The sequence below is a fragment of the Bubalus kerabau genome, chromosome 1 (genome assembly GCF_029407905.1).
Source record: "Bubalus kerabau isolate K-KA32 ecotype Philippines breed swamp buffalo chromosome 1, PCC_UOA_SB_1v2, whole genome shotgun sequence".
In the NCBI taxonomy this organism is placed as follows: domain Eukaryota; kingdom Metazoa; phylum Chordata; class Mammalia; order Artiodactyla; family Bovidae; genus Bubalus; species Bubalus kerabau.
Genome location: NC_073624.1, coordinates 268366063 through 268391947, shown reverse-complemented (window position 1 = coordinate 268391947; position 25885 = coordinate 268366063). Strand labels below are relative to the sequence as shown.

General features: G+C 38.2%; 1 long non-coding RNA gene across 1 annotated transcript in view; it reads right to left on the bottom strand.

Moving 5' to 3' along the window:
* Window positions 1-1794: 1794 nt before the first annotated feature.
* Window positions 1795-25885, bottom strand: part of LOC129640285 (uncharacterized) — a 30120-nt gene continuing 6029 nt past the window's right edge. Inside the window, exons 2-3 of the long non-coding RNA XR_008708725.1 lie at window positions 4987-5131; window positions 1795-4325 (exon numbers count right to left, since the gene is read on the bottom strand). This is a non-coding gene — a long non-coding RNA (uncharacterized LOC129640285). The remainder of the gene's footprint in view (window positions 4326-4986; window positions 5132-25885) is intronic.

Here is a 25885-nt window from a genome sequence, read left to right as displayed (position 1 = left end):
GACCAAAGGATGCCAAATTTAAGAATCATGCTGTGTAGCTGCTTTTTTAAGTTTCCTCTGTCAGTACTCAGCTCACAGGAATCAGGTCATATCTAGACCAGTCAAACCTGAGATTATAGTCCCCAGCAGCAGATTATACACAGTTTCCCTTCTCTTTCCAACTTATTCCCAATGCTCACAGAAGCAACATCTAAAAAGATGCTACAGATACAAGAAAACACCTAAAATTATAATACATTGAGCTAGTAAAAGTGAAAAAGGAGAGTGGTAAGATCACAGTCTTGTGGTTTTGTTTTTTTTTTTTTCTTTTTAATTTGATCTCAAATGTTTGCTCTCAGAAAGCAATTTCTGACTATTTCACTTCTAGTGCAAGTGTTTTAACAAAAGCTCTGAAAAAGCTTTAAGAAGTAGGGATCAATATTGAGATTATACAGCATGACCTATAAGCAATCCCTGCCTTTTGCAATCAAAAGCTGATGGTAAAAGCCACAGAAAGAGTTTACACTTAACTGATTTTTCTACAAGAAAAAAAACAGAGTGTCTACGATAGAGGTGAACCATAAAAGAGTTGGGAAACATTCAACTAGTTTTTCTTCTTCAAGATGTTGATTTCCAAATTCTCTCTTGAAATATATTGGCGACAAAGTCAGCAAGGATTTAGATGGTACCTGGTGAACTGTAAAGTTTTTAACCTAGGAGTTGTTGTTGTTTAGTTGCTAAGTCATGTCTGAGTCTTTTGCAACTCCATGGACTGTAGCCCACCAGGTTTCTATGTCCATGGGATTTCCCAGGCAAGAATACTGTAGTGGGTTGCCATTTCCTTATCCAGGGGATCTTCTCCACCCAGGGATCAAACCTGTGTCTTCTGAAGCCCTTATCTTGGAATACTTTTCTTTATTCAATATTTATATTAAACTCATGATGGCTATAGATATTGGGTAGAAATGTCCCCTCAGTGTGACAACTCATCTTTTGTAATATAGAAAGTCTAGTTCCTTGTAAAGAAAAAAGAAGTATTCCTGTGTACACTTCTAAGAAGCATGTAAGCAAAGATATCATAATGGTTACATGTATTAGGCTCCAGCAGCCAGACATCAAGTCCCACAGTGGCTTGGAAGAGCCTTCAGCAAACTTACACATGAGCTTCTATGTCCTGGACAACCTGCCTGGCCTCCTCACGTCCCCCACCAGCAAGCTTTCTGCAAATATCCAGGCCACCATTTATTTTCCAGGGGTAGGAACATTTAAAAACAAGAGGAACTGAAGGAATATGTGTTTAAGAATACAGACTAATTATGGCATCACAGAAGAGCTGAACCACCAGGCCATAGGAAACAGGAACCAGAGCAAATGCAGTGGCAGACATTCATACCATCCCATTAGCTTGCTGCCTTGGGATGGCTTAGCTGGGGCTACAGCCTCTCCTTGTATCCTTAGAGGGTGAAAGAACTGTGTTTGATAGATGAAAAAACCACCCTGGAGTAGGAAATAGAGAGGGTCTCCCAGTGGAAGAGATGTTGGTGTGGCACACACCCTCTAATACACTGCTCTATGATGCAAGGAGTATTTTTCAAAGATAAAAACTGGCCAGTATTTACCCTATACATGCTCGGTTTCATACCTGTAACTCCGTCTGTAAAAGCAAACTTTCTCCTCCAAAGTTGATTCCCAGCAAACTTGAGATAATTGCAGATATTACCCTACTACATGTAGCACTGCTGTTTAAAAGTGTTTATTCTAGTATTCTGATGATGCTATAGTAAAATTTATAAATAAAAATAGAAAATACTTTAATAGGTAGTCAAATAAAATACTTAACAAGATGACACACATCCAATTTATCACCTATCAGGGACACCATATTTGGAGGAAAAATATACTTAACCATGGTCTTAAAGTTCTATTTCTCTACTCTTCTTGTCTTGTGCTTCTTTTACTCTCCCTTTAAATTTTTGTTCATTCTTATAAAATGAATTGAGTATCTAAATCATCTATTTTGATAAAAAAAAATGGGATATATTTGTGATCTAATCTTTTTTATTGTTGCTAGTCATTCTCATAATCTAACAGTTATGTAAATAAAATTATTTTTAGCAAATTACAAATACCAGTGCTTCTGTATGTATTGAAGTTAAAAATATAAGGTAGTTTAAAACATAAGGATTTTTCTTGTTTCATAAAAATTTTCCTTGTTTTCTTTGCTTTATGCACATCTGCCAGCAGTCTTTTTCTGACATATTTAAGAGACACAGTCATAATTTAGCAGGCATTCTGGAAATACATTTTTATCATTTCAATTCTGTTTAACATCAAAAATACAAATTAAATATAAACTAAACACATTTAAAGCAGCTCCTTCATAAGACATTTTCATTTTTATCAATCTGTACTATAACTTGCTAATTACTTAAAAGTGTTAATTACTTTAAAAAATTTTTTAAAGATGTACCCTAATGATAATGCCTTTTTCTAGATGCCTAGTTTATTAAGCAACTTTTTTGCTATTAGGTTGGTGCAACAGTAATTGTGGTTTTGTATTGTTGAAATTTGCTGTTTGATATTGGAATACATTCTTAAATAAATGCAGTTATGTTATACATAACTTTAATACACATTCCTTGCTTTATGTTTTTTTGCTAATGACATTATTTGATGTTTATCTTATATTTATTACAGACTAGGGAAATGATATTAGACAGAAAGCAAATTTGAGCAATTTTTTTATTCGAGTTCAAAATGAGTTGTAAAGCAACAGAGACAACTCAACATCAGCAATGCATTTGGCCCAGGAATTTCTAACAAATGTATGGTGCAGTGGTGGTTCAAGAAGTTTAGCAAAGGAGACAAGAGCCTTGAAGATGAGAGTGCAGTGGCCAGCCATTGGAAGTTGGACAGCAACCAAATGGCAGGATCATCAAAGCTGATCCTCTTACAACTCCAAGAGAAGTTGCCGAAGAACCCATCATCAACCAACCATTCTATGGTCACTCAGCATTTAACGCAAATTGGAAAGGTGAAAAAGCTTGATAAGTGGGTGCCTCAAGAGTTGTCCACAAATCAAGGGAAGTGTCATTTTGAAGTGTCCTCTTCTCTTTTTCTATACAACAATAACAAAACATTTCTCGATCTGATTGTGATGTATGACAAAATGGATTTTATACCATAACTGGTGATGACCAGCTCAGTGGCTGGACTGAGAAGAAGCTCCAAAGCACTTCCAAAAGCCAAATTGGCACCAAAAAAAAGGTCATGGTCACTGTTTGGTAGTCTGCTGCCATTCTGATCCATTACAACTTTCTGAATCCTGAAGAAGCCATTACATCTGAGAAGTATGCTCAGCAACTCAATGAGATGTACCAAGACTGCAAGGCTTGCAGCTGGCACTGGTCCACAAAAATGGCCCAATTCTTCTCCACGACAATGCCTGACCACATGTCACACAACAAACACTTCAAAAGTATAACAAATTGGGCTAAAAGTTTTGCCTCACCACATTTACCTGATCTCCTGCCAACTGACTACTACTTTTCCAAGAATCTTATCAACTTTTTGCAGGGAAAACCTTCCACAAGCAGCAGGAGGCAGAAAATGCTTTCCAAGAGTTCCTCGAATCCTGAAGCAAGGATTTTTACACTACAGGAATAAGCAAACTTATTTCTCAGTGGCAAAACCGTGTTAATTGTAATGGTTCCTATTTTGATTAATAAAGATATGTTTGAGCCTAGTTATAATGATTTAAAATTCGTGGTCCAAAACCACAAGTATGTTTGCACCAACCTAATAAATACTAAACAGTTCCAAGCAGTTTGTTATTATTATGCCTCATCCTGGATCAAACTTTTTACTTCCATTCTTTGAAACTGGTATGTTCCAATGAGACTTTTTTTTTTTTTCTTTTAGTGCCAGAGTTTTGGAGATAACTTTGGTTAAAAAAAAAATGAGCAAAGACAGAAAGATAAAAGACATTTTGTGCATTTTGTGGGAATGGCTTATATTTACATATCATTTCATTGTATTCAAAAAAAATGTCCAAAATGCTATTGTTCTAGACAGTATGAACCAACAAAGTTCCTAACAACAGCAAACTTAAAGTTGGATATCTATTGTCTCTGTGCATGTTAAGTCACTTCAGTCGTGTCCAGCTCTTTTCGATCCTATGGACTGTGGCCTGCCAGGTTCCTCTGTCCTTGGGATTCTCCATGCAAGAATACTGGAATGGGTTGCCATGCCATTTTCCAGGGGATCTTTCTGATTCAGGGATTGAATCCACATCTCTTACATCTCCTGCATTGGCTGGTGGTTTCTTTACCACTATTGCCACCTGTCTGTTGTTTAAATAAGAAACAGTTTGATTTTTAGGATCTATTTCTATAAAATGATTTGCCAAATAAATGTTGGTTGTAAGATGATCTCATTAGATTTTTTTTTTCAGACAAATAATGGCTCAGCTGAAATAATGGCAAAAGTCTTAACTGTCATTTCAGTGCATCAGTACTATACACACATGTCATATAAAGATTTCAATTGGACACTAGGTCAATGCAGAGAAAGATCTGGAAGAAATTATAGGTTTTTGACAAAAGAAAATGGTTCCAGAAATTAGAAGTGGCAGGGTCCATGCAAAACAAGAATAGAAAAAGAGAGAAGAGACCCAGAAAATTTATAGCAGGAAAGGGTTAAAATAAGACTTAGGAATATAAGTAACACAAGATCCATAACAGAGGAGCATAGAGGCCAAGGTGGGAACCATTTAGGCCCTATATGTATATGAAACTGAGGAAGAGGAATACTGAATGCTCCCTGAAGGACACATTTCTGTGTAGGTTACTACTCTTACTGCTACATATATTTTAATGTAGATCTGATTCTCTCTGCCCTAGGGTAATGGAAGCCAGGACTCAGAAGAAAAACTACTTTGAGAGAATATTCAGCCCAAAGAAAAGAACAGACTACAGAGTGGATTTTCTTTAAAGTGGAAATGCTTACCAGTCTCAGACGAACCATCACCATACCCTTAGTTGGTTGCTTCGTACTCCACTCTTACATTCATCTCAAATGATTATTTCATGGGTTTATCTCTGGCCTCATATTTCTGATACCTCCTCTCTCTGGCTGTGCTCCCTTGTCCACACTGAGAAAATAAAATCAATCAGAGAAGAACTCCTAACATTTGCCACCAGCACACCTGTTCCCCTGTATCTTCCTTTCCTTTTACGAATGTCGTCTGTCCTAACTAGAGCCAACAGAAACACCACATTTCTTGTTTTACAGCAAACTCCTTGAAAAAGTCTATTTTCACTGTTGACTTGTTTCACTTCCACTTTTTTTTTTTTTCCTGAACCCATTCCAGTCAGATGTTTTAAGTCGCCAGTGACCTTTGAGTCATTTTGAGTCAGACTTCAAAGATCATTTACTTGATCTTTCAGCAGCCTTTCACACAGATGTTGAATTTCCACTAAACAGGGTCTTTAGTTTGCTAGGTTTTTAGCAGACACATTTGCCTGGTTCTTCCTACTTCTCTGGCCCTTTCTCAGTCTCTTCTGCTATTTCTTTGACTCATTAGAATTTCCCAAGAGGGCTGGGGCGGGTGGCGGGGGTGGGGGGGGGGGCGTCCCTTGATGGTCTTGTTGCTTTCAACACCAACTATGTATTAAATGGGCTTCCTTAGTGGCTAAGTCAGTAAAGAAACAACCAGCAATGAGGAAAACCAGGTTTCGATCCCTGGGCTGAGAAGATTTCCCTCCAGGAGGGAATGGCAACCTACTTCAGTATTCTTGCCTGGAGAATCCCCACGGACAGAGGAGCCTGGCAGGCTACAGTCCATGGGGTCGCAAAAAGATGGACATGATTAAGCACAGCACTGCACACTTAGAAATCTAATTGTCTCTGGGTCAAACTCAAATTTAAAAATTTAGCATTAACAATCCCTGTTAACTGAAAAAGGTTATTAATTTAGGCACTCATTTATTCACTCATTCATTCAGCAAAGAGATATTTATTGAAGGCATATTATGTGTCAACACTAAAATTCACCAAAAATCACTGTCTTAGAGAGGAAGAAGACAAAATTTGACAATATGATAAATAAAATAAATAAGAAATAAAAGTGGAGCAGAGGGCAGAGATATTAATTCTGCATAAAGTAAAGCATTTAAAGCAGACCATTATTATTGGCATCTAAAATGGCTTGGGTGAAACCGTAGGTGATTATACTGAAAAAGAAAGTAAAGGCCACATCAAGAAGTTCTTTGAAACACAAAGAATTAAAAACTGTTCTAAAAGTGATTAAAGGAGTCACTGTGGTTGATGGTATATCATAGATGCATTTTAGAAAGGTAAAATGCTCTGGGGTATGATGGACACATTGGGGCAAGAGAAAGTTTTAAGGCAGGGGGAACCATTACAGTTAAAAAGAGAATAACGTGGAAGGTATAAATTAAGGCAATGCACTATTGGCTTAGATATGATCACCAACCCCCATTCATACAGATTTAGGCACTGACTTATTGTCATCCACTCTGTCACTGCTTTTTAGGAAATTCAGCATCAGTTAAGTGATTCATATGACACCCAGCACCTCTTGGACTTTTGAACTCTTCATCTCCAAAATTTTGTAACCTCAGCTATGCAAGTCTAAGGTCTGCATTTACCTACTAACTGGGCTTCCTCTGATTTATTTTTTCACTCTTGAAACACCACCACTGGGCTCCTTGATTTCCTCCACAAGCAGTATTTCCATAGTCAATGCTTTAATCTCCTCAAAGCCATCAATCCAATGACTTCATACAGAGAGTTCTGTTCCTATAAACCTCTTTAAACCATACTTCATTCTTTCATACACAAATTCCAAACTTGTATAAGATCAATTTTCTTACTCTTCTAAGGCTGGTTCTGAGCACTTCCTGAATAAAACATGCATATACACTGATTATTTAACACTTAAATACATCAGTCCATTTAGCAAATATGTTTTGGATGCCTCCTATATGCTAGATACTGCTCTAGGCTTGGGGGAATTCAGAGATGAGCAAGCAAAAGCCTTGTCTCACTAGCTTTTCCATTCTAATGAATGAAATCCATAAACAAAAGAGGCCGAAAAAGAGGAAACTTTTACATCAAGCAACTTCAGTTGGCAGTAAACATCAAAAATTCACATCAAGGTAAATGGATAGAGAGCAAGTTGGAAAGTCAATTGCATTGGATGTTGGGGGAAGTCTTTCTCAGGTGATGAAATCAGAGCTAACAATTGAAAGGTGGAAAGAAAGAGCAAGTATGATGTAGAACCAAGAAAAGAGTTTAGCCTGCACTTGGCTCCTGCTTCGTTCAGGGTTGAAGGTCACAGGCTTCAAGGCCTTCCAATGGCCTTCAAGGCCCTAGAGCAAGGAAGGTCCCTGTCACCTCTCTGGCCTCAGCTTCTTTTACTCACCTGTTGGCTCACTCTGTTCCAGCCACGTAGGCCTGCTAGACGGGCAGAGAGCAGGCAGGCTGCCTGGTGAAGGTGTCCACCCGCTCTGAAATGGCTCTTGTCTCTCCCTAGAGCACAGTTCTTCCTGGCTAACACCCTCAGTGAGCCTACTCACAACCATAATCGTGCCGAGCACGTAGTCACTGTTGACTATTGATTTTTTTTTTTTTTTTAACTAGCTGAATTTTTATTTTGGTTTCCACCTAGTTTCATGGGGCAGTTTAAATTGGCCTTTTAAGGAGTCCCCAGCCCTATTTCCATGACAATGGAGGCAGGCACAGGGGACTTCCTTTGCCCACATACTTTCTAATTAAAAACTAAAATCAGCAAACACTTTACCAGAAAATGTAAAACACACTTCTGGTGTGCTTTTAGTCTGCAGATCCTAATTTTGAGGTTTCTGATTTAAGGACTCAGCCTTTGGAAAACCACGGTCAGTCCCAACAATTTCTGCTTTTGTGTTGTATCACATTGCTCTCTTAAGGCAGTGAACATAGGATCTATGTACTGTTGGAAGGGGAGTGATGGAAAAGAAGAAAATACAGGAAGAAAAGAGTGGAAAAAAACAAATGGAAATGGTTTTCTCTCTCAAAATATGAGTGTAGATTTTACAAACTGTTTCAAGCACCGAAAGATTTCTCTGAAAGTTCTTTGAAATGTTTGTGTATCAGCAAAAGACTGGTAAAGGGACTTTGCATTTCATCAGGAAAATTTAAACTGATTCATATTCTTTTTTCTCTAAGAGAAGTGTAGTTAGAGCAGTGCTTCTCCAACTTTATGTACAGTGAATTACCCCGGGATCTTCTTAAAAAGCAGAATTTAAGCAGTTAAGGTATGGTGCCTGTGGTTTCACATTTCTAACACACTCTCAGGAAATGCTGATGCTGCTGGTGTTAGAACTATAATTCAAATTTGGCTCAGACTATGTTTCACTTAAAAGAGTCTATGCAGTTGTTCTATATAACATATTTTGATGTGTGCAGGTTAAAGCATTTCACAGAGGTTAAAACTTATTTCACAGAGTAATAAGAAAATTAAAAAGTTCAATAATTTTATTTGCTTTAGTGCTTTATTCAGGGAATGAGTTATCAGTACAGCACATCTAGAATCTTAGTTAATGGTCCTTAGTATTACACACTAGATTATTCACTTCTAAATTTTTAACAATACCTAGAATTTGAATTTTTGCTGGATATTTTTAAGAAAAAAATTTCATGTGTATTTTTAAGAGAAAGTGTTTAAATCTTGTATTAATAAAAATTGATTAGTGAGCTAAAACATTTCCTCTCTCATACATACAGAGATAAAATTTTTAATGGAAGAAAGAACATAAATTGTCTTTAACTAACTTGAAATCATCTAGAGTATTTTAACTTTATACATTTAAATGTTAGTAAAGTATCTGGACTCATCACTTCATGGTAAATAGATGGGGAAACAGTGGAAACAGTGGCTGACTTTATTTTTGGGGGCTCCAAAATCACTGCAGATGGTGACTGCAGCCATGAAATTAAAAGACACTTACTCCTTGGAAGAAAAGCTATGACCAACCTAGACAGCATATTAAAAAGCAAAGATAATACTTTGCCAACAAAAGTCCATCTAGTCAAAGCTATGGTTTTTCCAGTAGTCATGTATGGATGTGAGAGTTGGACTATAAAGAAAGCTGAGCGCCGAAGAATTGATGCTTTTGAACTGTGGTGTTGGAGAAGACTCTTTGAAAGTCCCTTGGACTGCAAGGAGATCCAACCAGTCCATCCTAAAGGAGATCAGTCCTGGGTGTTCATTGGAAGGACTGATGTTGAAGCTGAGACTCTAATACTTTGGCCACCTGACGCAAAGAACTGACTCATTTGAAACGACCCTGATGCTGGGAAAGATTGAGGGCCGGAGAAGGGGACGACAGAGGATGAGATGGTTAGATGGCATCACCGACTCAGTGGACATGGGTTTGAGTGAACTCTGGGAGTTGGTGATAGACAGGGAAGCCTGGCATGCTGCAGTTCATGGGGTTGCAGAGAGTCAGACATGACTGAGCAACTGAACTGAACTGAAAGTAGAATATGAAAATTGAAATGAAAGAAATAGGCCTCTTAAATGAGTTTTTAAAATTACATTTGTTTCAACATATTGACAAAGTTATCAAAGAGATATTGAAATAAAATTTACCTCAAAGAAATTTCATGAATATGTGATTATATTATATAAACTCATTAATGCAGAAACTTCAGAACACAAATATCTGGTTTAAAGAAAAGTGTTTCAATCAGCCCTTTATTCTAAGTTTAATTAATTCCATAAGAGAGACTATTTTTTCCCCTTTACTCTCCCCTTCCTACATGACCCTGGAGATACAGATTTTACTTCCATAAGGACTGACCTCTAAGTATACTTGGGAAAAAAAAAAAAAAAACCCGTTATCACTATGGAAGAAAATATTTTAAAATTAAATGCAACTTGAACAAATCTTTACCATCAAAACACTATGTATCATTAGTAAGTTGCTAGAACAAAGTAGGAAATGTGAATTTTTCCAATGGTAAAACCATAGTACTCTTTTCTGTAAACTCCCTTGACAATCTCAAGTTTCTTACCTTAAATATCACATAAAGAAGATAAAGGCCATCAAGTAAAAAGGGAATACAAGATTAAGGTATAGAATCCTCAGAGCCCACAGATACAAAGCAATAACACCACAATTAAATATTCCTCAGTTCAGTTCAGTTCAGTTTCTCAGTTGTGTCTGACTCTGCGACCCCATGGACTGCAGCATGCCAACCTCCCTGTTCATCACCGACTCCCAGAGCCTACTCAAACTCCTGTCCACTGGGTCAGCAATGCCTCTAACCATCTCATCCTCTGTCGTCCCCTTCTGTTCCCACCTTCAATCTTTCCCAGCAGCAGGGTCTTTTCCAATGAGTCGTTCTTTGCATCAGGTGGCCAAAGTATTGGAGTTTCAGCTTTGGCATCAGTCCTTCCAATGAATAGTCAGGACTGATCTCTTTTAGGATTGACTGTTTTGATCTCCTTGCAGTCCAAGGGACTCTCAAGAGTCTGCTCTAGCACCACAGTTCAAAAGCATCAATTCTTCGGCGCTCAGCTTTCTTTATAGTCCAACTCTCACATCCATACGTGACTACTGGAAAAACCATGGCTTTGACTAGGCCTTTGTTGGTAATTCCTGCTGTGTGTTTATTTAATAACAGGCTCAGTTAAATTATAAGTAGGAGGTACCCTTTTGGCACTTGAAAGAGATATAGCAAAGTACTTATCAATTTATACAGCAATTAATACATTTACTGGACCTATCACCTTTTTGTAGAATATAGGAAACCATTTTTTAATTAAAAGTAAAATTTATATAAATACCTTTGTGAAAATTCTATGATAAGTTAAGAAAATTATTTATTTTGTGAAGTTTATGATCAGAGATAGAAGCTATGCCTTATGCCAACACACCTTTGATTGCCATGGCCAAAACAGAGTATATTCAGTAAGTATTTGCTTACTGGAACACAGTGTCCACTGAGACTGACAAGTATTATACATTTTTCCTTACATCAGTTCAGTTCAGTCGCTCAGTCATGTCTGACTCTTTGCGACCCCATGAATCACAGCACGCCAGGCCTCCCTGTCCTTAATTACAGTTGTTTGTATTATCTTAGTGGACTTCTTCATAGGCAGAAGAAATAAACATTCTCATACCAGCTAAGAGTTGGCCCAGGTTATAAATCTGAGAGAAACTGATTTTCTTTACAGTTTAATGGAAATAACACTAATTGTCCATTTTCTTTTAAAGTCATACCTATCCAGTAGAGATCTCTTTTGGCCATGGGGAAAACATTTAGCATTCTCCAAGCTCAACAAAATTTTAAGTATCAGTGGCATTTGATAGCTTGTTATTTGTCAAGAATGACCAGGATACTCCAACCCCTTGTTTACCTGATTTATTTCTTATCAACGGTTTAGACTCAAGAACCATCTTTCCGCGAGAGTTTTCTGAATTGTTTGTTTATACTTCGGCTGACATTTCCTTCTTCCTGGGGCCACATTGGCATTTCATATGGATCTCTCAGTGCCAGGCCCACTGAATTATAACAGGTTGCTTTCACACCCATCTCCTCTATTAACCACCAGCTTCACCAGGGAGGGGACTAGGGCCCAGCCCAGATTTCCCTCTCTCATGCCTAATATACTACCTGAGTACAATAGAGACTCTACCAAGAAGCTTGATAGATTAGATAAGGGGCTAGATGAATCCTGAGTACATTTTCTCTTCAATGTATGGGCTTATTAAACACTTAAAATATGGCAGCATCCAAGTTTCAAACACCACCTGTATTGTAACATATAATCCCCACTACATTTCCAAGAGGAGGGAACAATTATTTAATTCTATGAAAGTAATGAGGAAACCAAGGTTCGAAAGGTTAATATATTCAAACGCCATGTAACTAGCAACTGATAAGGCTAAAATATAAATTCAGGCCTCTTGAGTTGCTTACTGCATGAAACCTTGAAACAGGACAGGAGCAGAGGAGAAAGACTGGAACATTTCAGACAAATCTGAGCCTGTGAAATAGCAAAAGCTACTATCCACAGAAATGTTCAATCCTTATATTTTAGCTATGAACTTACCATGAAACATTGCTCTCATGTGGATTTGGGAATTTCTAACCTTGGCCATGCTGTATTACATCATACCCCACAAACAAGGTTTTAAGTTCTTTTTTCTGGGTCTTCAAAATTCACAAATCATTAATCTACCTCCACTTTCAAGTCTATAGCACACAATGAGCCAGGGAAGTCCAGATAAGAGAGTAGAGAGGCCAAGGGAAAACAAGAGAGGGAGGAAACATACAATAATCAAAATACTTTAACTCTGTTTCATGCTTTCTTGTTAAATGTTTATGTCAGAAATTTATTTGTAACCTGGCAAACCACAAGTAGCAGTTGATAAATACATGCCACTTGATAAAAAAGAGATTAAATAAAAATTACAATTAAAACAAGCATCATATATAAATCATATGTTACTATTTCTACTTCATGATATACCATGTTGAAAAAGAAAATTGAACAAAAGAATAAAACATGAATTTGCTATTTTTGTTTGTTTTTATGGGGTCATAATCTATTAGAAGTTTTGATTAACTAACAATCTGACTTATACACACTGGGTTTTCAGACAGTGAAAAAATAGAATAGAATTCAGCTTAACATAGATTTAAGTGATGCTAAGAGTGTATGAATAGAGTCCAGAGATCATTCATGTATAGCTCCAAGTCCCACACAATTAACAAAAGGAGTTACTGATCATCCAGAATAAAGGACATGAGTCGGTAGCACTTTAGCACTTACTTTTTTCAGAAGTGGTGATGGGTTTTACTAAGCTTTTCAAACTCATTTATGTGGTGCTTTATTAAAAATACAAGCAAGAACGCTGACGCCATATGTTTTTCTCAGTACTTCTAACCACTGCATCTTCTTTCTCACTATGAACTACTGGGTTTATCTTATACTAAAATTTATAGAATAAAAAAAATTATGCATGAAATAAAAAATATGGTTCCCCTTCTCCTTCGCATGACAAGCAAAATTGAAAAAGTTTCTTATGATCAACAACATGCATTTAGTATCCAAAAAAAAGTTATACATGAAGTAAAAAATATGGTCCCACTTCTCCTTCACATGATAAGGAAAACTGAAAAAGTTTTTAATGATCAACAACATGCATTTAGTATCAAAAAAATTTATACATGAAATTAAAAATATGGTTCCCCTTCTCCTTAGCATGATAAGCAAAAATGAAAAAGCTTCTTATGATTAACAACATGCATTTAGTATCTGTATATATCACAAATCTTGAGAGAAACCAGAAGAGACGAAAGGTATGGTGTCTAACCTTGAGCAACCGAGGACCACACTGAGGCTGAGTGAATGACAGTGGACACCATGGGTGAGCAAGACTGAGCTGAAGGCGCTCAGTGGCCAGCGCGTGCACACTGTCTAGGTGTGAATGGCCGTGGACACCATGGGTGAGCGAGACTGAGCTGAAGGAGTTCAGTGGCCAGTACCACTGTCTACGTGTGCCTCCTTGAAGCCGCTCATTGACCACATTGTTACCTGTGCCTCTGTTTGGTGCTTGCAAGAGCTGTAAGAGTAAGCTTTAAGCATATATTCTTTCAGCATGGAACTTTTCCATGAATTTGGTCATGATCCGGTCTTATTAGTCAAGTAGTCTAGGCAACTGGAAAGGAATGCTTTGACTCATTCAGATAATCAGAAAAATGTTTTCTTTCCGAAAACAAGTATGGGAAAGAATAGTCACCAAATCCCTTATTTTTTTTTTTTTTTTTTGGAAGTTCCACAACACTAAATAGAACTTGACACAGAAAATAAAAAACACAATAACCTGACATTTTAAATTCAATATTTAGTAACAATTTTATGGTGGTGGGCATTGATGAAGACTCCCACTCAGGCTTTATTACTTTAATAAAACAATTTTAGTACACTTACTATTCTACAGTAGCACTTTATTATGAATTACAAATAGCAAACTACCCTTGTCAAAATAAATAAAGCTAGTACATCTCAGGATTCCACATTCCTAATTTTATAATGTTGTCTTTTAACATTCATTGCAACTCATTTGCACAATTTAGTTATCTCTTGGGAATATTCGAGTCTTTAGTGTGAATTACTATAGCATTAAGTATGAAATGACAGATGCTTCAAGAAATTTTAAAAGAAATGCACTCAGGCAAAGATTAATGGCAAGTAGTGTATCTCCTTCTACATTTACAGCTCCTACAATGAAAGAAGATGGGCCACAAATATGCTTTTTGCCAAGTGGTCATTTTTAGTAGCAGAACTGCTAACACAGCAATATTCTAAGTCCATTTTTCCAACACAATCCCATATAGAAACTCAACATCCTGTAGCAGAAAGAACCCTGAAGAGACATCAGATAAGATTCTATCCTGCCCTTGAATGACTCCATGCATCATATGGGTCCTTCATCTGTCCTGGAAGGCTGCCTTCCACACTGTGCATACTTCTGAGTCAAGAATATCTGGTGTTGTTTAGGGAGTTGATAAAGTATTTTGTAATTTATATATCTCTTTCCTCTCTACATTATTTCATTTTTACCTCTCCATAGGACAGAGTCTAACAGGTAGGGAAACTGCTGCACCTATAAGAAGTAAATTATAAGAGCATTCTGCTACAAAGTGCCAAAATCAGTACCATAACCTACATATTCTAAGTCCTTGTGGGTTTATTATTAGATTAGAAAGCTCTCTTGGTCCATGACCCCGTAAAGGTTTCATACACCAAAAAGACTGGTCAGAGAGAGCAAGGCACATGAAAAATTTGCTAATGTGCACTTCCGTCTAAATTAATAAATCCCCACCCAAATTAAATAATCTATGTGCCCAACCTTTGAGGGAACATGGCTATCTTTTATGAGTAACAACTAGAATCACCTTGAGCTAGTGTTTTTTGAGCTCTTGCTAACTCTCGGAAGGAATCATTGATAACATCTCTTTGGAGAAACCATTACCCCCACATTTAACACACTATGGCTATACAAATACTAAGTTCTTAATGCATTCCATACCTGCTTTAGCTTAAATTACAGCAATTGGAATTATGTAACAGCTAAGAAAAATGCCAAAGCTGAACGTATATGTCATCAAGTACATGGTAAACTATTATTGTAAGTCTAGTTGGTATAAGATAGGAAATACAAAATGGAACTTTAAATTAAACCTAGTTATAAATATTAAATACAGAAACGATGACTATCATATTCTTGTTATTATTCTTATACCCCCAAAGAAATCCCTATGCTATTCCTTCTTCGGGGATTCTTTATTCTCAACCCATCCTCCAATCCACTTTTTTTGTCTGAAGAGTTCCTGCTTATACTGCTTGGACCCCAGTTCTCAGTCTTTAGGTGTGGCTTTCCTAGACAATTTAAACACTTCCTATCTACTCCTCTTCTATGATACCCAATTTAACTGTATTTCTCTTTCAATATTTCTAGTTTGCATTACAGTTATTACTTGACACATTTGTCCTACACTTGAATTATAGAGTCTCTTACATAAAGGACCATATATATTTATTTTTTGGTGGGTAGGGTATACTGAACACCTAGAACAGAGACTCAAAAAAGATCTGGAATTACTGTATAAACAAGGTGAGAAGACATAAAATACTGAACTATGATGACTAAAAGTCAGTAAAACCACATCATAAAATTAAGTGTAATATTTCCTCATAGTCCATATATAACTTACTGCAGTAGCAGGTGTAAAAACAATTTAATAAAGGTCAAGAGGGAAAATCATTTGTATCTTTCCATAGCACTGGAAAGAGAGGAGGGACAAGTTTAAGATTATCATAGTCCATCAAATTATCTCTTATCTCTTCTGGACATGAGTCACGTGGGTTCACTAATTTGTACTAATGAACAGAAATCCTTAGGTAAATCATCGACTTCCTTTTGAAAGGAGGCCAAATTAATATTAGGATAGGTCAAAGTTAGATTCAGAATCTTTAGAAATGACTATTTGAGTGGATTTAACTTACCTTCCCATGATAACTGATAGCAGAAGCAGTCATTTAATTGGAAAGCTTCATGAAATAAAGCAGGACATACTGAAATCATATTCCTCAGTTTTCCATGAACCACTTATCTCTAAAGAAAAATGAAGTTACCTTTGTATTTAGCAATTAGTTTTTAGTTAAATGTCACACAATCTCAATCTTTGATCAAAAAATTAGACAACTTTGACATTTTACTTCTAAAATTAACAAACAATGCCAAATTTATGTGATAGTTAAAATGTTCACTGTAAATATACAAACTCTTTACCATGAATAATTCTTAATAGTAACACAGAGTGCCCCAAGACAGAATTGCAAAAGAGCATCCTTAGATTTGGGGGTTGTTGTCACAAATGTAGATGTTAAAAAAAAAAAAAACAAAAAAAAAACACTATTTCATCAGTTCAGAAGATCAATGAGCTTTAGTAAAGAGATATAGAGATAATGAAACACTGTTAAATAATAAACATAAATTGATCTCAGATCTGCTTTTCTGGTGGCTCAGATGGTAAAGAATCTGCTTGCAAAGCAGGAAACCTAGGTTCTATCCCTGGGTTGGGAAGATCGCCTGGAGAAGGGAATGGCTATCTACTCTAGTCTTCTTGCTGGAGAATTCCATGGACAGAGCAGCCTGGTGGGCTACAGTCCATGGGGTCGCAAGAGTCAGACACACTGAACAACTTTTTTCATACTTCTTTGATCCTTTATTTAAAAGAAAAAAAATAAAACATAAAAACAGGAGGATAAAAATCTACATACTGATTACCAACACAAGGAATCTTGCAGACAGGGGAATCTGATGATGATGATGATGATGGTAGAAACGAAACTAGTGACCCTGCTCCCAACCATCAGTCCTGAGATTTAAGATGAAAGGCAGCTCCCTTGCAACCAGAATATATAGGTGGAGTCTTCACATGCTGTGAAACCTTCAGGGGCAGAGTAAGGGAGAGAAGCATTTTTATCCTCAGAAAGTAGTAAAGAAGAGATACCCTCAAAATTCAGGACCCAGGGCAGAACCCTAAGAGTAAAAAGGGGGTTCATATTTCAGAGCATCAGTGGCTGACCTGGGTACTGGCAGTCACTGCAGCCACAGAACAGGAGGGGACAAGGGGTGGCTCTGCTGGAAGTGAGTGCAAGAAGCCTCCAGAACGTAGTAGAAATAGCTGCACCGAGACAGACTTGTAGACTAACGCTCTTCCTTCCTTGCTGGCTTTGCGTACTTGTTCAAGTTCATGACTCACTAAACCTGTCCCTTTAATAGAAGAGGAGAATATGAACACCAACATGTTATCAGTGTTTCCCAGGAAAACAGAAGCCACTTTATGCGTTCTAACTGTGAAGGGATTAATACAAGCAGTAGAGAATTACCCAGCCATTGAAAGAGCTGGGCAGTGAAGTCCATGCAAGTCACAGCTGACCACCTCAGCCTGAAGCACTGCTAAGGTTTTGTTTTGTTTTCAAAAGATCACATGAAGCTGCTGCAATCCATGCAAATACACAGAAGCTCCCATCAACTCTGCAATTGACTCTGCTCCCATTGACTCTGTCTGCAGTAATGAAGGGGATGGTTCTCAGGAGCTGGCCAGGAAGCCAGTGTGCTCACTCATCTGCACAGCATTTGGCTAAACTCTTTTCAGACAACGATGACCTACTCCTTCCTTCTGCCTTTCTATCAAACGGAAATGCTTCTGCTTGGCATAGGCCAACTGCAACGTACAGGGAGAGGAATTCTAAAAAATGAAGGCCTTGGCTTTGGCTTTTCTGCACAGCAGAGAGGACCTTGCAAACAGGTGGTGACTAGGCAATTACCCAGCCTAACTGGAAATAAGGGTTAAAATAAGATTATGCATGATGAGTGTACAGTGAATATTGGCATTACTATTATTAATTTCATTATCACTATCATCACCTCTATAGGGCAGAAACAACTGCTGGCAACACCAATTATGTAAAAGAGAATATGTCTCATTTGGTTCCAGGAAGAAGAACTGTACAAGAGAAGCAGAGTTTGATGGACCTTCAGCGAATGAAAACAACCCAGGAGGTTTTTTCCATTGTTGCTGTTGTTGTTGTTTAGTCGCTCATTTGTGTCCAACTCTTTGCAACCCCATGGACTGTAGCCCACAAGGCTCTTCTGTGCATGGAATTTCCCAGGCAAGTATATTGGAGTGGGTTGCCATTTCCTCCTCCAGGGGATCTTCCCGACCCAGGGATTGAACCTGCATCTCTTGCAAGTCTCCTGCATTGCAGGCAGATTCTTCACTGCTGTGCCAAAGTTTTATCAGTGGACTCATATAACTTAAACAAGCAGAAATTAAATAATACTATCTTAGGGGAAAACAAGGAAGAAGAAAAGGAAGAGAAGGAAGGAGGGGGGAGAGGAAGACTGGTAGTTGGAAGCAAAGGGTGAGAGAACCTTGAATTTCAAGCCAAAAGCTTTTGCTCTTTACTCTAGGTTAACCGTAACTGATGTGTTCTGTTTCTTAGTCTAATAACTGGAAAAACACCTACTGTATCTTGAATCCGCAGGAGACATGACAATGAGAAGGGCAGTTTTAGTTAGCAGGAGTTTAGAAAATAGAATCAAGCACAAGAAACTGAATAATGTAAATGCTAAAAATTATCACTGACATTTCAGCAAATTCACACAGCACATGCCTTATGCGCGACAAATTATAATACAGAGAAAATCAAATGCACTGACACACCAATACAGCAGAGTATCATCAGCAAAACCAACATGTATTGAGCCTCTCGAATACTCACAGCTCTGCGCCAACACGGTGGAGACAATGACCCGCAGGCAGAGGCGGGAGACCAGCCAGTGATAGACAACAGCACAAATTCGCTCATGCCAAGTGTCCACTGACTGCCACAGTCAAACCATCAAGACAAGGAGGTCGCAGCTGAAATCAAGATGCAAGAGCAGCTCTCCATCAAACTGAAATAAAGTAAGAAAGTGAGTTCAAACTTCTCTCTTTGTAAGAGAGTGAAGAACAAGGGAAACAAAATGAAAGTCGTTGGCAATGTTCCCAGAGTTCCAGGAGCCACAAAGCTGTTCACCATACTCTGTGAGGTCAGTCACTGCAATGGGGTCATCAATCAGTCTGGTCACACGGGGACACTCCCTCAGGCCAACTTAAAAGGAAAAAATAAAGACCTAAACAGTGCCACGGTATCAGTCCCAGGAATCTGGGAACAGGATGGTGAAAGTGGCATTTATGGTACAAATTAATCCAAATGACCAAGGAGGGCAAATGTTTCCGAGACGAACACTGTATGTCATAAAGGACCTTGTGACCATGCGTAAAAGAGTGGTGCACTTTGCCAGAAAGGTCATTTTGTTGACTTCAGCCTTTTTCTTAAGCCTTATCTGCCCAAAACATACACGTAGGTCGGCAGCATGCCAATATACTCAAGAATACATGAAGACATTTTATTCTCTTCTCATGCCTTTTGATGAACATTAAAGTGTTTTTTACCTGCACTTTCTCACAGTGGATTGAGTTCAACTACATTGGATTGCACTGGATTGTAACGGATGCTTTAGAAAAAAAAATACTAATTCTAGTCATACATTCAGTGGTCACTCAAGAAGTGCCTTCAATGCCCTTGCTCCTCTCTTGGTTACGAACAATGCAATGGTTTTGTGTGACTCCTCTAAGCAAACGAGGCCAGCTCCCCTTGCCTTCGCGTTTAAAATACCACATCCCAGTTATAAAGGTGTTCTACAACATGCCCTCAGTTCATCATTCAGACACATCTTTTAGTACAAATCTCAGATAGCACATTCATTTCTCTGTAACTGACTGTGGCCTTTCCCTACCTAAAATATCTTTTCCGGTCTTTTATGGAACATTGCGACTTGTTCCCAGTAAAGACTGGCTTGTAACAAACTTCCCTCAAAAATTTAGAGAATAACAATGACCACATTTATTATTTCCAAGTACTGGCAGGGAGGTTCTCACTGATTTTGTCTGTTCTCACTTAAGTGTCTGCACTTGGTGGGAAAGTTCCAAATGGCCCCACCCATGTGGCAGGGCACGCTGCTACCAACTGCTGTGCCTTTGTTTTCTTCAACACGTCCTTTCATCCTGCTCTAGCAAGACTGACTCGGGGACATCATGGTCTCAGAGCAGAATTCTAAGAGGGCAAAGAAGGAATCTGCAAGGTCTCTTGAGTCCCAGACTTTGGAGATCCCACATCATTTCATCTATATTTTTATTAGGGTCAGTGAGTCAAAGCCAGATGTGACTTAAGGTGTGGTAGAGGAGACTCTACTTCTTGATGGAAGAAGCCACGAAGAATTTATGGCCATATTAAATCTAGCACCATTCATCATCTGGTCATAAATATTTACATCCTCCCATATGTAAAATATAAGTTAAATAAGTAGGGTGACAATATACAGCCTCGACGTACTCCTTTTCCTATTTGGAACCAGTCTGTCAGTCCATGTCCAGTTCTAACTGTTCCTTCCTGGCCTGCATATAGGTTTCTCAAGAGGCAGGTCAGGTGGTCTGGTATTTCCATCTCTTGAAGAATTTTCCACAGTTTATTGTGATCCACACAGTCAAAGGCTTTGGCATAGTCAATACAGCAGAAATAGATGTTTTTCTGGAACTCTCTTGCTTTTTCCATGATCCAGCGGATGTTGGCAATTTGATCTCTGATTCCTCTGCCTTTTCTAAAACCAGCTTGAACATCAGGAAGTTCACGGTTCACGTACTTCTGAAGCCTGGCTTGGAGACTTTTGATCATTACTTTACTAGTGTGTGACATGAGTGCAATTGTGTGGTAGTTGGAGCATTCTTTGGCATTGCCTTTCTTTGGGATTGGAATGAAAACTGATATTCTCCTGTCACAGAGTACATCATGAGAAACACTAGACTGGAAGAAGCACAAGCTGGAATCAAGATAGCTGGGAGAAATGTCAATAACCTCACATATGCAGATGAAACCACCCTTATGGCAGAAAGTGAAGAGGAACTAAAAAGCCTCTTGATGAAAGTGAAAGAGGAGAGTGAAAAGGTTGGCGTAAAGCTCAACATTCAGAAAATGAAGATCATGGCATCTGGTCCCATCACTTCATAGAAAATAGATGGGGAAACAGTGGAAACAGTGTCAGGCTTTATTTTTTGGTGCTCCAAAATCACTGAAGATGGTGACTGCAACCATGAAATTAAAAAACACTTACTCCTTGGAAGGAAAGTTATGACCAACCTAGATAGCATATTGAAAAGCAGAGACATTACTTTGCCAACAAAGGTCCATCTAGTCAAGGCTATGGTTTTTCCAGTGGTCATGTATGGATGTGAGAGTTGGAATGTGAAGAAAGCTGAGCACTGAAGAATTGATGCTTTTGAACTGTGGTATTGGAGAAGACTCTTGAGAGTCCCTTGGACTGCAAGGAGATCCACCCAGTCCATTCTGAAAGAGATCAGCCCTGGGATTTCTTTGGAATGAATGATGCTAAAGCTGAAATTCCAGTATTTTGGCCACCTCATGCGAAGAGTTGAGTCATTGGAAAAGACTCTGATGCTGGGAGGGATTGGGGGCAAGAGGAGAAGGGGACAACAGAGGATGAGATGGCTGGATGGCATCACTGACTCGATGAAAGTGAGTCTGAGTGAACTCTGGGAGTTGGTGATGGACAGGGAGGCCTGGCGTGCTGAGATTCATGGGGTGGCAAAGAGTCAGACACGACTGAGCGACTAAACTGAACCGAACTGAACTGTTATGTAAAATACATTTACCTTTCCTAAAGGATCCTACAAGTCTTACCCCATAAGTAGCTGCTGCTGCTGCTAAGTCACGTCAGTCATGTTCAACTCTGTGCAGCCCCAGAGATGGCAGCCCTCCAGGCTCCTCCATCTCTGGGATTCTCCAGGCAAGAACAATGGAGTGTGTTGCCATTTCCTCCTCCAATGCATGAAAGTGAAAAGTAAGAGTGAAGTCGCTTAGTTGTGTCTGACTCTCCACGACCCAATGGACTGTAGCCTACCAGGCTCCTCCATCCATGGGATTTTCCAGGCAAGAGTACTGGAGTGGGTTGCCATTGCCTTCTCCACCATAAGTAGCACTGGATTCAAAATCCAACATCTGATTATCTGTATCTTGTCCAGAAATTTCTAAGCTAAAAACACTGATGTAACAAAACACACACCCATACCCACACATACACACACCCATTCATATAACATACATTGGTAACATACGGACAAAATATTCTCAATAGAAATAATGTGAATACATAAGCTCAGTAGGAAGAATGGGAACATATAGAATTTACTGGCTCAGGCTAATTCTGATATGCAGCCTATCACTTATGGCCAGTTACCCTAACACTGAAGGTACAGGATAATCCTTGATCTTAACCCATATATGCTCCCGAAGAATGGTTCCCTAATCCATTGTTCTCCTAAATTCTTGGTTCTTTCTCTCCATTCATGGTTCTACTCTCAAAGACAATTTTGCCCATGTTTAAGTAGTTCTTGTGGTGCACTCTCTGTCCAGAGGTCTCTTTTATACACACTTCTGTCCCTAAAGGGCAAGTCCAAGTTGGTACCTTTTTCATCAATTCAATACCAAATATTCTTTAATCTAGAAATCACATGGCCTTCTATTCTTCTAAAATTTGCTTTCTAATCAGACATTTCCTTCTCTAGTGCATCTCTAGTTCCCCATACTAAATCATACACAGTTAGGAAAAGCAGATGGGCACCATCAGTCTCTGTCTAGAGACCTTCTTAGTCAGACCCATGTGGGCGTTTATTTAGTGCAATACCAATCTTTTGAATTACAGTTCAGTTCATTTCAGTTGCTCAGTTGTGTCTGACTCTTTGCAACCCCATAAACTGTAGCACACCAGGCCTCCCTGTCCATCACCAACTCCCAGAGTCCACCCAAACCCATGTCCATCCAGTCGATGATGCCATCCAACCATCTCATCCTCTGTCATCCCCTTCTCCTCCTGCCCCCAATCCCTCCCAGCATTAGAGTCTTTTCTAATGAGTCAGCTCTTTGCATCAGGTGGCCAAAGTATTGGAGTTTCAGCTTCCACATCAGTCCCTCCAATGAACACCCAGGACTGATCTCCTTTAGGATGGACTGGTTGGATCTCCTTGCAGTCCAAGGGACTCTCAAGAGTCTTCTCCAACACCATAGTTCAAAAGCATCAATTCTTTGGTGCTCAGCTTTCTTTATTGTCCAACTCTCACATCCATACATGACCACTGGAAAAACCATAGCCTTGACTAGACGGACCAGTAAGTGAATGTTTTAACTACTCTTCAGCCAGACGCCATAGCTTCCAACTGTGCCTTGTCTACTTTCCTAGCCTTTACCTATAGTCAGTCTCCTTGCCTCTGACTGTCACTTGGTCCCAAATATTAAACCCACATATTTAGGTACCAAATATTTAGGGTTTTTTACCGCAGAACATGTTTCCAGCTTATGTCTGGCAGTTTGTGTTTCCCACTGGCTGGGGCGCCTCGGTTCCTTGCCATGGGGCCCCTCATTCTTCAGTCAGTAATAACAGCTTTTTCACATGATGGTCTCGGGGCAGCATTCCAAGAGCACAAGTCAGAAGCTGCACCATGTCACTCCCATCTCATTCTATTGCTCAGAGAAACTGATAGGTTTGGTTCCCCTTCAAAGATCAAAGAAAAAGACTCCACCTTGAGGCAGAGAATGTGAGGCCACATTTCTACCATGCACCTCTTATTAGATACTCTTATTCTTACCAGTCCTCTAGGTTAGGGACTCTATTACCAGGGTATCTCCAGTATTATTTGGCACAGTTTGTTATTTATCTGTACTTAATATTGATTCTACAGAATTTAAGAGTCACCATGGTATTACGTCTTAGTCATATGTCTTATGTTATATCTATGCAAATGTTTAAGACAACATGTTTTTAAAATTGAGGAAATATCTATTGGTCATTAAGCACTCATGAAAATCACCAGCCTTTCTAATATGCTCAGTCTTCCTTCTGCTAACAGAAATGTGAACTATGTGAACTTGGGGAAAATAGTTAAATTTCTTTTAAAACAATTATTTAGATTTTTTTTTTCCTTTTCTAATTTGGATTTTGTACATCAAATGGAATTGCAGTATAAGAAAACTTATAAAACCACCTTCAGAAAGGATACATATTGTAAAATAAGCTTCCATAAAGTGAGACAATGACTTAAAATCTCTCATTTGAGAATGGATATATTTTTGATTATCAGTTAAACATTTTTTCAACCATATTGACCTTGCCATCTATGAGGGAATTCCATGATGAGAACACTGCATAAAGTATGCTTTGTTGCCCTGTTGATATAATTAATTATTTCAACTAAATGTTTACATTCTTATTTTACTTCCACTTAAGCATACTTTAAAATAAAATTGAATGTGCCTCTGTTTTTCCCCAACAAAAGTAAAGTTTTATATATGAGGATGTAAATGCATTTCATTAAAGGTTAGATTTTTAATTAATAATTTTTTTCTTATACTAACTATGTGACATTGAGGAAATTGCCTGATCTCTTTGGATTTCTATCTTTAAGATAGAAAAGAGGAACTTCTTTCAGGTCTTACAGCTCGAAGACAACTTGTTCTCTACATGCCTCTTTGCTAATGCAATTCAAGGACTCATTCAATTTTTTTCACTACTCATCAGTTTCATTAACAAGAGCTTTAATACTTATAAGGGAGGCTACAGTAGTAGATGATTAATGAGCCATAGCTTCAGCCCAAACATACATTCCCAAGTTGCTCAGCAAAATATAAACCAGCCAGGAAAGAAACATGCATTGAGAGTGTGTGTGCTTGTTCAATTCTCATATGGTGGCTATTTTAATTTTGTAGTTAATAAAGTTAATACCTAGGAGATCTAACAAGAAAAAGAGATAATGAACAGATGTCTGCAAAATGAGGAGGAATGCCAAATACAAGGAAAAAGTAAAATTAGAATAAAAGTTTAAATTTAATTTACAGATAAACATTTTTAAATTATTAAGTTCTCAGTTGTTCCTGTTTTCTTAAAGTATTTACACAAACTACTGTCCTCTGATCATAATGTCCCTTCTTCTCAGTTATTATTTTGACCTATAAAAAAGGTTAAGATACCACGGAACTTTTAGATTATGGAATTTATAACTATACTTTTCTTACTGAAAGGAACAAAGGCTTCTTAGGCAAATAATTTCAGCTGGATCAGCTAATACACCGTCCACTGTGCTAAATCACTCAGTCTTGTCCGACTCTTTGCAACCCCATAGACTGTAGCCCGCCAGGCTTCTCTGTCCATGGGATTCTCCAGGCAAGAATACTGGAGTGGGTTACCATTTTCTTCTCCAGAGGATCTTCCCAAGATCTCTTATGTCTCTTGCATTGGCAGGTGGGTTCTTTACACTAGTACCACCTGGGAAGACTAGAGATGTCTGAGATATTCTATTTTGACAGAAAACAAAGACCACTGTGTTAAAGATACAGGAGCCAACCAGAAGACAGGCTCTTACTGTCCAAAGATCTCCATCTTTGTTTTAGCAAAATATAATAATGATAATAACAGCAACTGTAATATACATAGCTATGTCAAATAAATGAAGTTTTGTAAGTTCATAATGGTATTTTAAAGCATAGAGTTTATCATCGGAGGTAATTAGAATACCCACTCACTGTTCCGAAAACTGGTGGAGGGAATAACTGAGCATTCATTTCATGAATTACATTTAGGGTAAGCAAAGAGTATAAGATAGGACAACAATAAATAAAACTACATAGTATGTAAAGATGTAAAAA